Raw genomic sequence first — 14,848 nt, forward strand, 5'->3', positions numbered from 1 at the left:
AACTGTGCCAGAGTCTCCTGAAGTGCTGGAGTAGTAGTAGCAGTAGGCGTATCAGGTGCTTGGACTTCGGCTGGAACTACTAGTGGTACCTCGACGGCAGCTCACGTAGGTGCTCTAGCTGCACCACATGTGCGTCCTCGGTCTCCACCCCGACCCCGACCCCGGCCTTTGACGACTGCAATAGGGGGCACGGGTGCCTGATCATCTCAGGTAGCGCGTGTCCTTACCATCTGTGAGAGAATAGAAGACATAAGTTTAGAATTGTGATGTCAAAATCTCACACGACAAGGAAATCAAATGAAGTGGAATCTTCCTAACAGTTACATAGCCTCTCGTAGATAAGTACAGACGTCTCCGTACCGATCAGTGAGACTCTAATAAACTGGCTTGTGATCCCTGACTCCTATGAACCTAGAGTGTTGATACCAACTTGTCGCGGCCCAGTTCGCCCTCCATAAACCATCATGACGGCAGTCTCTATGACTAGGTAAGCCTAAAATACAAAAAATAAACCAAACTTGCGGTAGAAAAGAAAAACAATTTATAACAGAAATAGAGTAATAAAACAGCATTTAAAAGTGCCGCTCGACATACAAAATATTTAACTCTCAAAACTAATACATATGCCCAAAACCCGGAAACCAAGAATCACAAGCTAAGGATACTACATAGTGCTCTAACTCCAGAATAGTCTAAAACAAGGTAAATATAGAAGGGCTATAACTACAAAGGAGAATGCAGAGAGACTCCTCTGTCTGCATATGTGGCAGATATACTTTAAAGTCTCCGAAGGGTCGCCTCGCCTAAAGGATGGTAAGTTTGAGTCGAAGTACCTGGATTTGCACATGAAAAACATGCATAGAAAGGGCATAAGTACACCACAACAGTACTCAGTAAGCGACAAGCCTAACCTTGGTCGGGTAGTGACGAAGAAAGTCAGGGCCCTACCGAGGTTAGATAAATATAGAGATGACAGAATAAGATAAACAGTACAATTGAGAATCTATAGTAAGAATTTAACATAGGATAATAAAGAATACAATAACTGAAACAGAGATAAAGACAAAATACAAGGAAATACCACTCATAACAAGGATGATAACTGGGGATCTCTCAGTATCCTCAATCTTTGTCGGGAATCTCTTGGTATCCTCAATGTATACAAGGGATCTCTTGGTATCCCGAGGATCTCTTGGTATCCTCAATATACATATATACTAGGCATCTCTTGGTATCCCGAGGATCTCTTGGTATCTTCAATATACGTACCATGGATCTCTTGGTATCCCGCACCTCAGTTCAAATCATATATACATACAGGAGATCTCCCGGGATACCGTCCCGTAGTCCCAAATTAAAACACACAAGAACACTCAATTATGCATAATTTCATACCAAGTAAACAGGTAATTCTAATCTAACATGCTTCACATAATTCAATTAATGAAGTTTAAGCAACTAAACAATTAAGTCAATTAGACATGCCTTTTCTAAGATAACAGTAGGTATAAATTGCAAGTAAAATGAAACAGGAAAAGGAATACAATTGAAATTACTTAAAGAAAACGGGATTTTCAACAATTAGCTCAAGTACGCACTCGTCACTCACGTACAAGGCATTTCAAATATCAAATATACCAAATCCTAAGGGGAAGGTCGCTTCACATGGTTAGACAAGCCACTTACCTCGAACCGGCTCAATAATCAACCCGAAACTGCGCTCTTGCCACGAGTACTCGACTCCAAATAGCCCAAATCTATTCAATTCAATTGCATGATATAAATTATATTTCAAGTAACTGATTCTACAAAGAAATTCCAAGCTAATACGCAAAATAAGGTAAAATGACCAATATGACCCTCGAGCCCATGTCTCGGAATTGGTTAAAATCTATATTTTCAGAATCCTCATATTTTCACGATTTCATGAATACCAAAAATATCCAAATCTAAGGTCAAATTCCCAATCAAAAGTCAAATCTAAGAACTTTCTTCCATTTTTTCCCCAATTCTAATCTCCAATCCAAATTTAAATGATGAAACTAACTATAGATTGATGGAATATAACTAGAAAGGGTTAAACAATTGTTCCCCAATAATCTCCTCTTCAATTTCCTCCCAAAATAACCCCCTCCCGAGCTCCAAAATGAATTTCTAACTTTCGAAATTAAACCCTCGAAATTTCATTTTCACGACCCCGGTTCGCCCTCCATGAACCATCGTGATGGCACCTAGTTCTCTACGACTAGGTAAGCCTAAATTGCGGAAGATAAACTGAAGTGCAGAATATAAATAATTAAAACAGAATGAAGAGTGATAAAACAATGTTTAAAAGTGCCGCTTGGTACACAATATTTAACTCTCAAACCAATACATACTTCCAAGACCTAGAAACCCATGAATCACAAGCTAAGGATCACTACACAGTCTTCTAACTCCAGAATATCTAACAAGGAAAAGAAATACAGAAGGGCAAATGTTTAAAGCTAGAATAGAAAGGGACTCCACGGTCTGCGGACGCGGAAGATGTACCCCAAAGTCTCTAGAGCAGTCGCCTCGCCTCACGGGTGATAGGACTGAGCCGCAGTACCTGGATCTGCACATGGAAAACATGCACAAAAAGGGCATGCGTAAACTATAGCGGTACTCAGTAAGTGTCAAGCATTACCTCGGTCGGGTATTGACGAGGAAGGTCAGGGCCCTACTAAGATAAAATAAAGAATATAAGACATGACAACATAAGATAAGAAGTACAGTTGAAAACTAACGATAAGAATTTAATACATGAAAACAAGGAATTCAATAACTGAAATAGAGGCAAAAACAATCACAAGGAAATAACCGGGGATCTCTAAGTATCCCGAGGATCTCTTAGTACCCTCAATATATATTCCAGGGATCTCTTGGTATCCCGATGATATTTCGGTATCCTCAATATGTGCTAGGGATTTCTTGGTATCCTCAATATATACTAGGGATCTCTTAGTATCCCAAGGATTTCTTGGTATCCTCAATATACGTATCAGGGATCTCTTGGTATCCTACACCTCAATTCAAATCATAAATAGGTACAGGGGATCTCCCGAGATGTCGTCCCATAGTCTCAATGTAAAACACACAGCAACAACACAAGAATACTCAATTAAGCATAATTTCGTACCAATTAAACAAGTAATTCTAATCTAACATGCTTCACATAATTCAATTAAGGCAGTTTAAACAACTAAATAGTTAAGTCAATTAGACATGCTTTTTCTAAGCTAACAGTAAGTTTAAATTGCAAGTAAAATGAAACAAGAAAAGGAACACACTTGAAATTACTAAAAGAAAACCGGATTTTCAACAATTAGTTCAAGTACCCACTTGTCACCTCACGTAAAAGGCATTTCAAATACAAAATATACCAAATCCTAAGGGGAAGGTCCCCTACACATGGTTAGACAAGCCACTTACCTCGAACCGGCTCAATAATCAACCCGAAACCACGTTCTTGCCACAAGTACTCGACTCGAAATGGCCCAAATTTATTCAATTCAATTGCATGATGTAAATAATACTTCAAGTAACTGATTCTACCAAGAAATTCTAAGTTAATACGCGAAATTAGGTAAAATGACCAAAATGCCCCTCAGGCCCACATCTCAGAATCAGGCAAAATCTATATTTTCATAATCGTCATACTCTCACGAGTTCTTGCATACCAAATTATCCAAATCTAAGGTCAAATTCCCAATCAAAAGTTGAATTCTATGTCTGAGAGCTTTCTTCCAACTTTTCCCCAATTCTCATCTCCAATCCGAATTTAAATGATTAAACTAACTATAGATTGATGGAATATAACTAGAAAGGGTTAAAGAATTGTTACCTAATAATCTCTTCTTCAATTTCCTTCCAAAATTGCCCCTCCCAAGCTCCAAATCGAATTTTCAGCTTTTGAAACTAAACCCTCGATATTTCATTGTCACGACCTCAGTTTACCCTCCGTGAACCATCGTGATGGCACCTATTCCTCTACGACTAGGTAAGCCTAAATTGCGGAAGATAAACTAAAGTACGAAATAAAAATAAATTAAAACAGAATGAAGAATGATAAAACAGTGTTTAAAAGTGCCGTTCGGCATACACAATATTTAACTCTCAAACCAATACATACTTCCAAGACCTGGAAACCCGGGAATCACAAGACAAGGATCACTACACAGTCCTCTAACTCCAGAATATCTAACAAGGAAATGAAATATAGAAGGGCAAATGTTTAAAAGCTAGAATAGAAAAGGACTTCTCGGTCTGCGGACGCGACAGATATACCTCGAAGTCTCTAGAGCAGTCACCTCGCCTCATAGGTGATAGGACTGAGTCGCAGTACCTGGATCTGCACTCAAAAAACATGCGCAGAAAGGGCATGCGTACACCACAACGGTATTCAGTAAGTGCCAACCTAACATCGGTCAGGTAGTGAAGAGGAAGGTCAGGGCCCTACTGAGATAAAATAAAGAATAAAAGACATGACAGCATAAGATAAACAGTACAGTTGAAAACTAATGATAAGAATTTAATACAGGAATATAAGGAATTCAATAATTGAAACAGAGGCAAAAACAATCACAAGGAAATAACTGGGGATCTCTCAGTATCCCGAGTATCTCTTAGTACCCTCAATATATTCTAGGGATCTCTTGGTATCCCGAGGATCTCTCGGTATCCTCAATATACACTAGAGATCTTTTGGTATCCTTGATATGTGCTAGGGATCCTTTGCTATCTCGAGGATCTCTTGGTATCCTCAATATATGTGCCAGGTATTTCTCGGTATCACGCGCCTCAGTTCAAATCGTAAATACGTATAGGAGATCTCCCTTGATGCCATCCTGTAGTCCCAAAGCAAAACACACAGCAACAACACAAGAATACTCAATTAAGCTCAATTTCATATCAAGTAAATAGGTAATTCTAATCTAACATGGTTCATATAATTCAATTAAGGAAGTTTAAGCAACTAAACAGTTAAGTTAATTAGACATGCTTTTTCTAAGCTAACAACAGTTTTAAATTGCAAGAAAAATGAAAAAGGAAAAGGAACACAATTGAAATTACTTAAACAAAACCGGATTTTCAACAATTAGCTCAAGTACGCACTCGTCACCTCACGTACAAGTCAAATATACCAAATCCTAAGGGGAAGGTCCCCTACACATGGTTAGACAAGCCACTTGCCTCGAACCGGCTCAATAATCAACCTGAAACCACACTCTTGCCACGAGTACTTGACTCCAAATGGACCAAATTTATTCAATTCAATTGCATGATGTAAATAACACTTCAAGTAACTGATTCTACAAAGAAATTCTAAGCTAATACGTGAAATTAGGTAAAATGACCAAAATGCCCTTGGGCCCACGTCTTGGAATCAGGTAAAATCTGTATTTTCAAAATCCTCATACTCTCACGAGTTCATGCATACCAAAATTATCCCAATCAAAGGTCATATTCCTAATCAAATGTTGAATTCTAGGTCTAAGAACTTTCTTCCAACTTTTCCCCAATTCTCTTCTCCAACCTGAATTTAAATGATGAAACTAACTATAGATTGATCAAATATAACTAGAAAGTGTTAACGAGTTGTTACCCAATAATCTCCTCTTCAGTTTACTCCCAAAATCGCCCCCTCTCGAGCTCCAAATCGAATTTCCAACTTTTGAAACTATACCCTTGAAATTTCATTGACACGACCCCGGTTCGCCCTCCGTGAACCATCGTGATGACACCTAGTCCTCTACGACTAGGTAAGCCTAAATTGCGGAAGATAAACTAAAGTGCGGAATAAAAACAAATTAAAACAGAATGAAGAGTAATAAAACAGTGTTGAAAAGTGCCAGTCGACATACACAATATTTAACTCTCAAACCAATACATACTTCCAAGACCCGAAAACCCATGAATCACAAGCTAAGGATCACTACACAGTCCTCTAACTCTAGAATATCTAACAAGGAAAATAAAAACAGAAGGGCAAATGTTTAAAAGCTAGAATAGAAAGGGACTCCTCGATCTGCGGACGCGACAGACGTATCTCGAAGTCTCTAGAGCAGTCGCCTCGCCTCACGAGTGATAGTACTGAGTCGCAGTACCTGGATTTGCACATGAAAAACATGCGCATAAAGGGAATGAGTACACCACAGCGGTACTTAATAAGTGCCAAGCCTAACCTCGGTCAGGTAGTGACGATGAAGGTAAGGGCCCTATTGAGATAAAATAAATAATGTAAGACACGGCATCATAAGATAAGCAGTACAATTGAAAACTAACGATAAGAATTTTATATAGGAAAACAAGGAATTCAATAACTGAAATAGAGGCAAAAACAATCACAAGGAAATAATCAGGGATCTCTCAGTATCCCAAGGATCTCTTAGTACCCTCAATATATGCCAGGATCTCTTGGTATCCCGAGGATCTCTCGGTATCCTCAATATATGCTAGGGATCTTTTGGTATCCCGAGGATCTCTTGGTATTCTCAATATAAGTGCTAGGGATCTCTTGGTATCCCGAGGATCTCTTGGTAACCTCAATATACGTGCTAGGGATACCTCGGTATCCCCCACCTCAGTTCAAATTATAAATACGTACAGGGGATCTCCCGCGATGGCGTCTCGTAGTCCCAAAACAAAACACACAGCAGCAACACAAGAGTACTCAATTAAGCTCAATTTCGTATCGAGTAAACAGGTAATTCTAATCTAACATACTTCACATAATTCAATTAAGGCAGTTTAAGCAACTAAATAGTTAAGTCAATTAGACATGTTTTTTCTGAGCTAACAAAAGGTTTAAATTTCAAGTAAAATGAAACCGGAAAAGGAACACAATTGAAATTACTTAAAGAAAACCAGATTTTCAACAATTAGCTCAAGTATGCACTCGTTACCTCACGTATAAGGCATTTAAAATATCAAATATACCGAATCCTACGGGAAAGGTCCCCTACACAAGGTTAGACAAGCCACTTACCTCGAACCAGGTCAAAATCAACCTGAAACCACGCTCTTGCCATGAGTACTCATCTCCAAATTACCCAAATCTATTCAATTCAATTGCATAATGTAAATAACATTTCAAGTAATTGATTCTACAAAGAAATTTAAAGCTAATACGCAAAATTAGGTAAAATGACCAAAATGCCCCTCGGGCCCACGTCTCGGAAACGGGAAAAATTTATACTTTCAGAATCCCCACACTCTCACGAGTTCATGCATACCAAAATTATTAAAATCTAAGGTCAAATTCCATATCAAAAGTCAAATTCTAGGTCTAAGAACTTTTTTCCAACTTTTCCCCAATTTTCATCTCCAATCCGAAATTAAATGATTAATTCATGTTTAGATTAATGGGTTACAAGCAAAAAGGAGTTAAGAATCATTATCCAATCGATATCTATGAAAATCCCTCAAAACCTCGCTCAAATCCGTGCTCCCAAGCTTTAGTTTTCACAGAAATGGCTAAACACTCAACCTTGAAATTTTATATTTGCTGAGGTAAATCCTTCTTCGCGAACACGGAAGGACCCTCGCATTTACGAAGCACAACTTTGCTTGGCCCAGATTTCCTTCATCACAAACGCGATGCCCCTATCATGAACGCGGTAGTAAACTTCTCCCTCCGACGCAAATGCGGGACCCTCTTCGCAAACGCGTAGGCATACGACCTCTCAGCTTCGCGAACGCAGGACCATCATCGCGAGCGCCAAACGTTAAGCTTCCACCAGCCCCAGCTCCTCTTCGCGAACTAGAGACCCAAATTGCGAAATTGAAGAAGGAAACCAGAACTGGAGACCTGCTGCATTTTCTGCAATCCTCTAAGTTCAAAAATGACCCGTTGAGCATCCGAAACACACCCGAGGCCCCCGGGACCTCAACCAAACCTGCCAACCAATCTTAAAATATTCTTCAAACTTGTTCCAACCTTTGGAATGCTCTAAACAACATCAAAACACCTATTTTCATCGGATTCAAGCCTAAGAATTCAAAAAAATCTAAAAATACGCTTTCGATCAAAAAGTCTATCAAACCTCGTTCGAATAACCTGAAATTCTGCACACACGTCACATTAAACACTACGGAGCTACCCCAACTTCCGGAATTCCATTCCGTCCCTCGGATCAAAATCTCACTATCAAATCAGAAACTTCAAAAATTCAACTTTCCGCATTTCAAGCCTAAATTAGCTACGGACCTCCAAAACAGAATCCGAACATGCCCCTAAGCCCGAAATCACCCAACGGAGCTAATAGAACCATCAGATTTCCATTCCGAGGCCTTCTTCATACTGTTCTGACTACGGTCAACTTTCCAACACTTAAGCTCTCATTTAGGGACTAAACTCTCCAAAACTCAAAACCGAATATCCCAGCAAGTCAAAATAGCAGAAATAAACTCGGGTAAAGCAGTTAATAGGGGATCGGGGCGTAAACTATTAAGATGACCAGCCAGGTCGTTGCATTCATATTTCTGCCCAGTTATTACCGTATCTACGATCAAAGGACCGCATCTCCGCTTTTGCAGACCAATGGTCGCGCCTGCGACCTTTCACTTAAGACCAGTTTATGCTTCTGTGGTAAACCCTCCGCACCTGCGGTCTCGCAGGTGCGATACCCTTCACGCACCTGCGGCTCCTACTGGACCTCCCCAATTCCGCTTCTGCGATCTCTCCGCCGCTTCTGTGACTTCGCACCTGTTGAACCCAACCGCAGGTGCTGTTATGACAGATATCAGCAACTTCAGCTGCTACAAACCACTTCCAATTGTTCCGACAAATATCTGAAATCATCTCGAGGTCCGCAAGACCTTAACCAAAAGCACCAACAAGTCTAATACCACTGTCCAAACTTATACCAATCCTTAAAACACCTAAAAAAACATAGAAACGACGAATCAACCAAGGATTCAACCCTAAAAATCCCAAAACTCTAAAAATACGCTTTCGATCAAAAAGTCTATCAAACCTCGTCTGAATGACCCAAAATTTTGCACACACGTCACATTAAACCATATGAAGCTACTCTAACTTCTGGAATTCCATTTTGACAGTCGGATCAAAATCTCACTATTGAACCAAAAATTTCAAAATTCGACCTTTTGGCATTTCAAGCGTAAATTAGTTACGGACCTCCAAAACATAATCTGGACATGATCTTAAGCCCAAAATCACCCAATGAAGCTAACAGAACCATCGAATTTCCATTTCGAGGCCATCTTCACACTGTTCCGACTAAACTCAATTTTCCAACACTTAATCTCTCATTTAGGGACTAAGTGTCCCAAAACTTTCTGAAACTAAAAACTGAACATCCTGGCAACTCAAAATAGCATAAATGAACATGGGGAAAGCAGTTAATAGGGGATCGAGGTGTAAATTCCTAAGATGACTGGCCGGGTCGTCACAAAACCCTGTCTCAAATCTTGCATGAGGCTAAGCCCTACCTCCCTATTCGCGTATCGCTAAGCATTGTCTTCTCTTTGCATGAGACTAAGCCCTGTCTCAAACCTTGCATGAGGCTAAGCCTTGCCTCTATATTTACATAAGGTTAAGCATTGCCTTCTCATGAGACTAAGTTTTGTCTCCCTCTGCATAAATGTTGCTCTATTATAAACATTGTACTATCTTCTTCTATCGGGGCTATGCTCTACCCCAAAACTCTGCACAAGGCAAAGCTCTGCCTTGTTATTACCTTTGGTATGATGTCTCTACACTTTATGGGCTGATGTATAGCCGACTTGTCCAAAGGCATCATAGTCCGAAGGCATCATCCTCATAGCCTGAAGACACCATGCCATGGCCTGAGGATCTCTCAATACTGCACATCATTATTTAAAGGCGTCATGGTTCAGAGGCACCACTTTCATGGCCCGAGAACATCATTTCATGGATTGCGAATCCCTTATATCATGCTTCATGGCCTGGGACGTCATGGTCTAAGGACGTCAGCTTCACTATCCGAAGACAACCTTCAAGGTCTAAAGGGAATTTGCATCATGTTTAATTTTTTGCAGTAATCTATACTTGCATGCATCGTATTTTATGTTTTGTAGGAAATACAAGAGGTTACCGTTCTTCAAACGGGATCAACCTTCACTTTGATTTTCGCTCATACCATTTACACCCTGCCATTATTTCAAACGTAACCGATTCCCATAAATTACTCGCCTTCACTCTATGACTGTTCACATACCTGCAATTTGATACACCCGTTATGCTTCAGATTTATATTCATAACTCCGTATACACCCATCCGATACTATCCTTCCCAAAAGGAACCCCTTCCAAAACATACGATCATTCTTATAACAATTCCATCAGTTTCATTTATCGTTGGGTCCAGAACTACACACGGCCTGATTCCTATAAAACTAGGGATATTTAGGTAGCTCAGTGATCAAGGTGCGACCTATATTTTTCAAAACACTCCATTGAGTCAAAATCGATCATCATTTCTTTTCCCGACAACTCTTTCATCATTCCCGAAAAAAGAGGGGCAGCTGTTGAGAACCAATTTTCCCTCATATATTTTAAATATGGATATAAATCTTAAAAGTAGTGCACACACATTATTATTAGATTTACAAACAAGCCCAAGTGTTTTTATAATTTTCCTATATTTTTAAAGGTTTTAAATCAATTTATTTATGTATTTTTATTATACAAATATCCAATTATTATCCCTCATATTATATTAGGATGATTTAATCATCTAAATTTATCATTTATGCCCATATCATTCTCAAATAGTTTAATTGTATTTTTTATAATTACATTTTGCATTTTTAAGGCTAGAATTGCACTTTTTGCAATAATAGCCCATATATATGTATAATTATATTATCTATACAGAAAATGAGTTCTTATAATTTTATAATGCTAAATAATTATTTTAAATCATTTTCACGCACAAATGACATTTTTTATTAATTATTAATTATTTTTATAAATTATTTTATTGATTTAATTGTGTATTTAAAATCTAACCCCTTTATTATTAATTTCGGACCTAGCCCAGTAATATATACAAGCCTAATACCCAATTACCCCTACCCAATTAAACCACCAGACCTAGAAACCCCTTAAATCAGAACCGTTGATCTCTAAGATCAACGGTCCACATCACCCAACCCTTTTTAATTAACCTAACCTGTCTAAACCCTAATCATTTCACCCCATCCGCCGTCATTGAATCCTCTCATCTCCTCACCCTTCATCCTCTCAAACTCTATCGATGTCACCCTTAACTCCTTTGGATTCAGCCAGATATGGAATCAACCAGGGATTTTCTTGCATTATTTATCCTTTCTCATTGTTGGTTACTCGTTTATGGCATAATGTAATTGTTTACCTAACATGGCAAGACGATTTTTCATATTCCGAACCAAATCTTGTTCGAAACTTCATTCTTTTTTATCTATGTTCATTATTCGTCTTTTGGTGTGAATCTTTGAAATTTGGTTTGAATTTTCATTTACCCTAAAGCTAGGGTTCAAATCTTTTCAAAATATATTATAGTTCCTCTATTTATTTTCTTTTAATGTTTCTATATATCTATTCATTGCATATTTATTATAGCTTTCCTTGGGTAATTTAGGCTGAGTTTTACTTACCCTAAAATTAGGGTTTAGATCTTTCCAGATCTAAAATAATTTTTTATTCTTTTGTATTTTTCCTGTAATGTTACAGTATATCTACCTCTGTGTTTGTAATTTCTTTACTATTTTGACCGATCCTATTTACCTTAAAATTTAGGGTTTCTGATTTTTCAAAAAAACGAACTAAATCTATGTCAATCTTTAGTATTTCCATCTCTGTGCATCCTTATTATAGTTTTCCTTTTGGTTATCTATGCTGATTTTACTTACCCTAAAATCTAGGGTTTTTGATTCTTCAAAATCGAACAAAATATGGTTCAAACCTTAATTATTTCCATCTATATGTCTTCGTACATTTTTTTTATTAAAGCTCTTTTGTATTTCTGCCTAGTTTACTTACATTAATTTTAAGGTTGTCATTATGTGGTATTTTTCCTCTAATGTTTTTGTCTATCTGCTTCTTTTATCTTTTGCCGTTAAGTGTTGACTGATTTTACTTACCCCAAAATAAGGGTTTTGGAAATCTTTCCTGAGATTTCAGTCTTTCCTTTCTTGTATGATACTAACTTTGTTCGATTTAACTGTTCTAATTATTTCTTTACCTTATTTGGTCTGGTACTTCAATATTGATTGATTTTGTATCTTAATCTAAATAGTACTTGCTTGATTTTATGCTATTATGTTCTGTTAATTGATTGAAGCCGACCTTTAATTGATTCTACTTCTATTTTTATTCCTTATTTGTCTATGATTGACCTATTACCTTATTTGTCTATTTTATTGAGTACTATTTAAACCACTTCCTCACTCCCTCTAGAGAGGACTCAAACTCTTTGATTCTCGCTAAAAGCTCAAGCTCTCTCTTGCTCTCTCTCTTGTTCTGATTTCTCTACTAAATATCTCTTGATTTTGGCCGGCTGAAAGCCAAGGCCAAAATTATTCGGGAACCTCATTGTTGTGGTATACTTACTTGCTTTCTTACTTAACTGGTATGCCCTAACCTTTGCAATTGCATTCTCTATGCCTTTCTTAACTAGCCCGTTTCAATTCTCAACATGATTCAGTCCTTCATATGATTATATGATCTCATTTAGTAACATTGTTCACTTAGGACTAAGTTATTCTAAATAATATGAATCCTCTTAATGATTTAGCCTAAGGTTTAACTTCTTTAATGTATTACTTGTTAATCCTCTACCTGTTCTGAACTTTGCACTATAAATATGAAATCAATTAGCTTGTTACTTAACTCACATGTCTTGTGTGTTTAACTCAAATATTTTTCCCTAATTGCTGCTTTGATTAAACCATGATTGTTTTGCATACTGGCATGAGTATTAGCTTAATCAGATTTCAACCTGTTTGAACTATATGCTAAACATGAACCTTGTTTGTTTGCTGGAGCAGTTTTTCCTGCAACTATGTGTTCGGAACTTTCCTTCTTCTGAAATTGAACTGTTTCAAAACCTGCCCTTTATTTGTTTTATGTACTGATTTGAAAAAAATCCTACTGTCACGCCCCAAAATCGTGGAACGCGACTGGCGCTCATCCGAGTAAACCCGAATGAGCAAGCCTGTTAGATTTCATTCTACCCAAGCTAGTTCATGAAAAAGGAGGGAATGTTATCCTATCTTATGAAAACACTAAGAAATCTTCCATTAACAACTTTCATTTCATTTCCGTTAATGACTTCATTCATAGTTTACAAAAATATTACAAGTTTAATGAAAAATATGCTTATCAAGTACCAACTTTTCTAGTCTGGACTCCCCACATCAACCATCACCCACAAAAAGTCTACGGAGCCTCTAAATACAATAGAAGAGTAATTGGAAAATGTCGGCAACAAGGCTCCGGCTATACCTCAAAACATGATGAGAAAATGAACAAAAGATACATGACATGACCCCGGGATGGAGTGGGGCTCACCAAGACTACTGGGAAGAGAGTACAGCTATCACTGGTGTCACACCTCCTTTTTCCTACCTTAAGAGGGGTATATGGGAGTTTTTCCAATTTAAGTGACAATTGAAACGGGATTATTTATAATAAATTCAGAGTCGCCACTTGGGATAATTTATGGTGTCCCAAGTCACCGGTTTAAAATCCCGAATCAAGGAAGTTTGACTCTATTATCGGTCCGTGAACACAAAAATCCAAGTAAGAAATTCTGTTAATCCGGGAGAAGGTGTTAGGCACTCCCGAGTTCCGTGGTTCTAGCACGGTCGCTTTGATTATACTTGGCTTACTAAATTGTCTAATTACTTATTTTCAAACCTATGTACATCTACCCCCTTAACCGCTTTTATTTGCTCAATTACTATTAATTATGGAATTATCTTTAAAAACGAGTCACGCATACGTGTACTCATTTCATTTGGCGCGTCACAAATCGTGTCACGCGTACGTATTCACAATTAATCATGCCTTATTATTATTAAGAAGGTTTGACCAAAGTTGCGCGAACGCATACTTTGGTTTGGTTTTTAGAAATCATAATTATGTCACGCGAATGTGTATACATCAAAAATGATTTTCCTTAACTAATTCGAGATTATTTTAAAGTCATGAATTATGGAGGGAGTTATTTTGGAAGTCAAGAAAAATGACAATTGAAGGTATTGACAAGTTATCCTCATTTAGAGATATTTACAAATTACTACTCTATTCTTGAAATTATGAGATAATTATCGATTATGGAAGAGTGGGCTAACTATTAATCTATTGACTAAAATCATTGAGGCCTGGCAGATTAAACTTGTTCGGCCCAAGTGCTTTCGAGACCAAGCAAATATTATTGAGGTAAAAATCTTGTTTTAAGACTTGTACTAGCAACTTAAACGGTCCAACTTCAAAATTAAGCCACACAACCCATTTTGATTTTGCAAGATCCAACACTGACATACGAGCATAACGTTAATTATTCTCATTCCCTAATTCTAAACCAAATTCAATTACAATAAATTAAATTCAGTCAACTAGTCTTGCATGTATCCCAACAAACAAATAGAATATGAAAGTCCTAATTGTTACTACTAAATTGTAACTGTAAAGCTAACAAACCAAAACTGAAAATTAGTATAGGATCACAAGAAATCTAAAACTAAGGATGATTCACCGCATAAACATAAAAACAATGAACAAGTATAAAGGTCAGCACATTAAACCAAAACAAATATACGCACGAACTAAGAATTTAGTGTAGAAGTTGACCTT

This window comes from Nicotiana sylvestris, chromosome 3, assembly GCF_000393655.2.
Source record: "Nicotiana sylvestris chromosome 3, ASM39365v2, whole genome shotgun sequence".
NCBI lineage: Eukaryota > Viridiplantae > Streptophyta > Magnoliopsida > Solanales > Solanaceae > Nicotiana > Nicotiana sylvestris.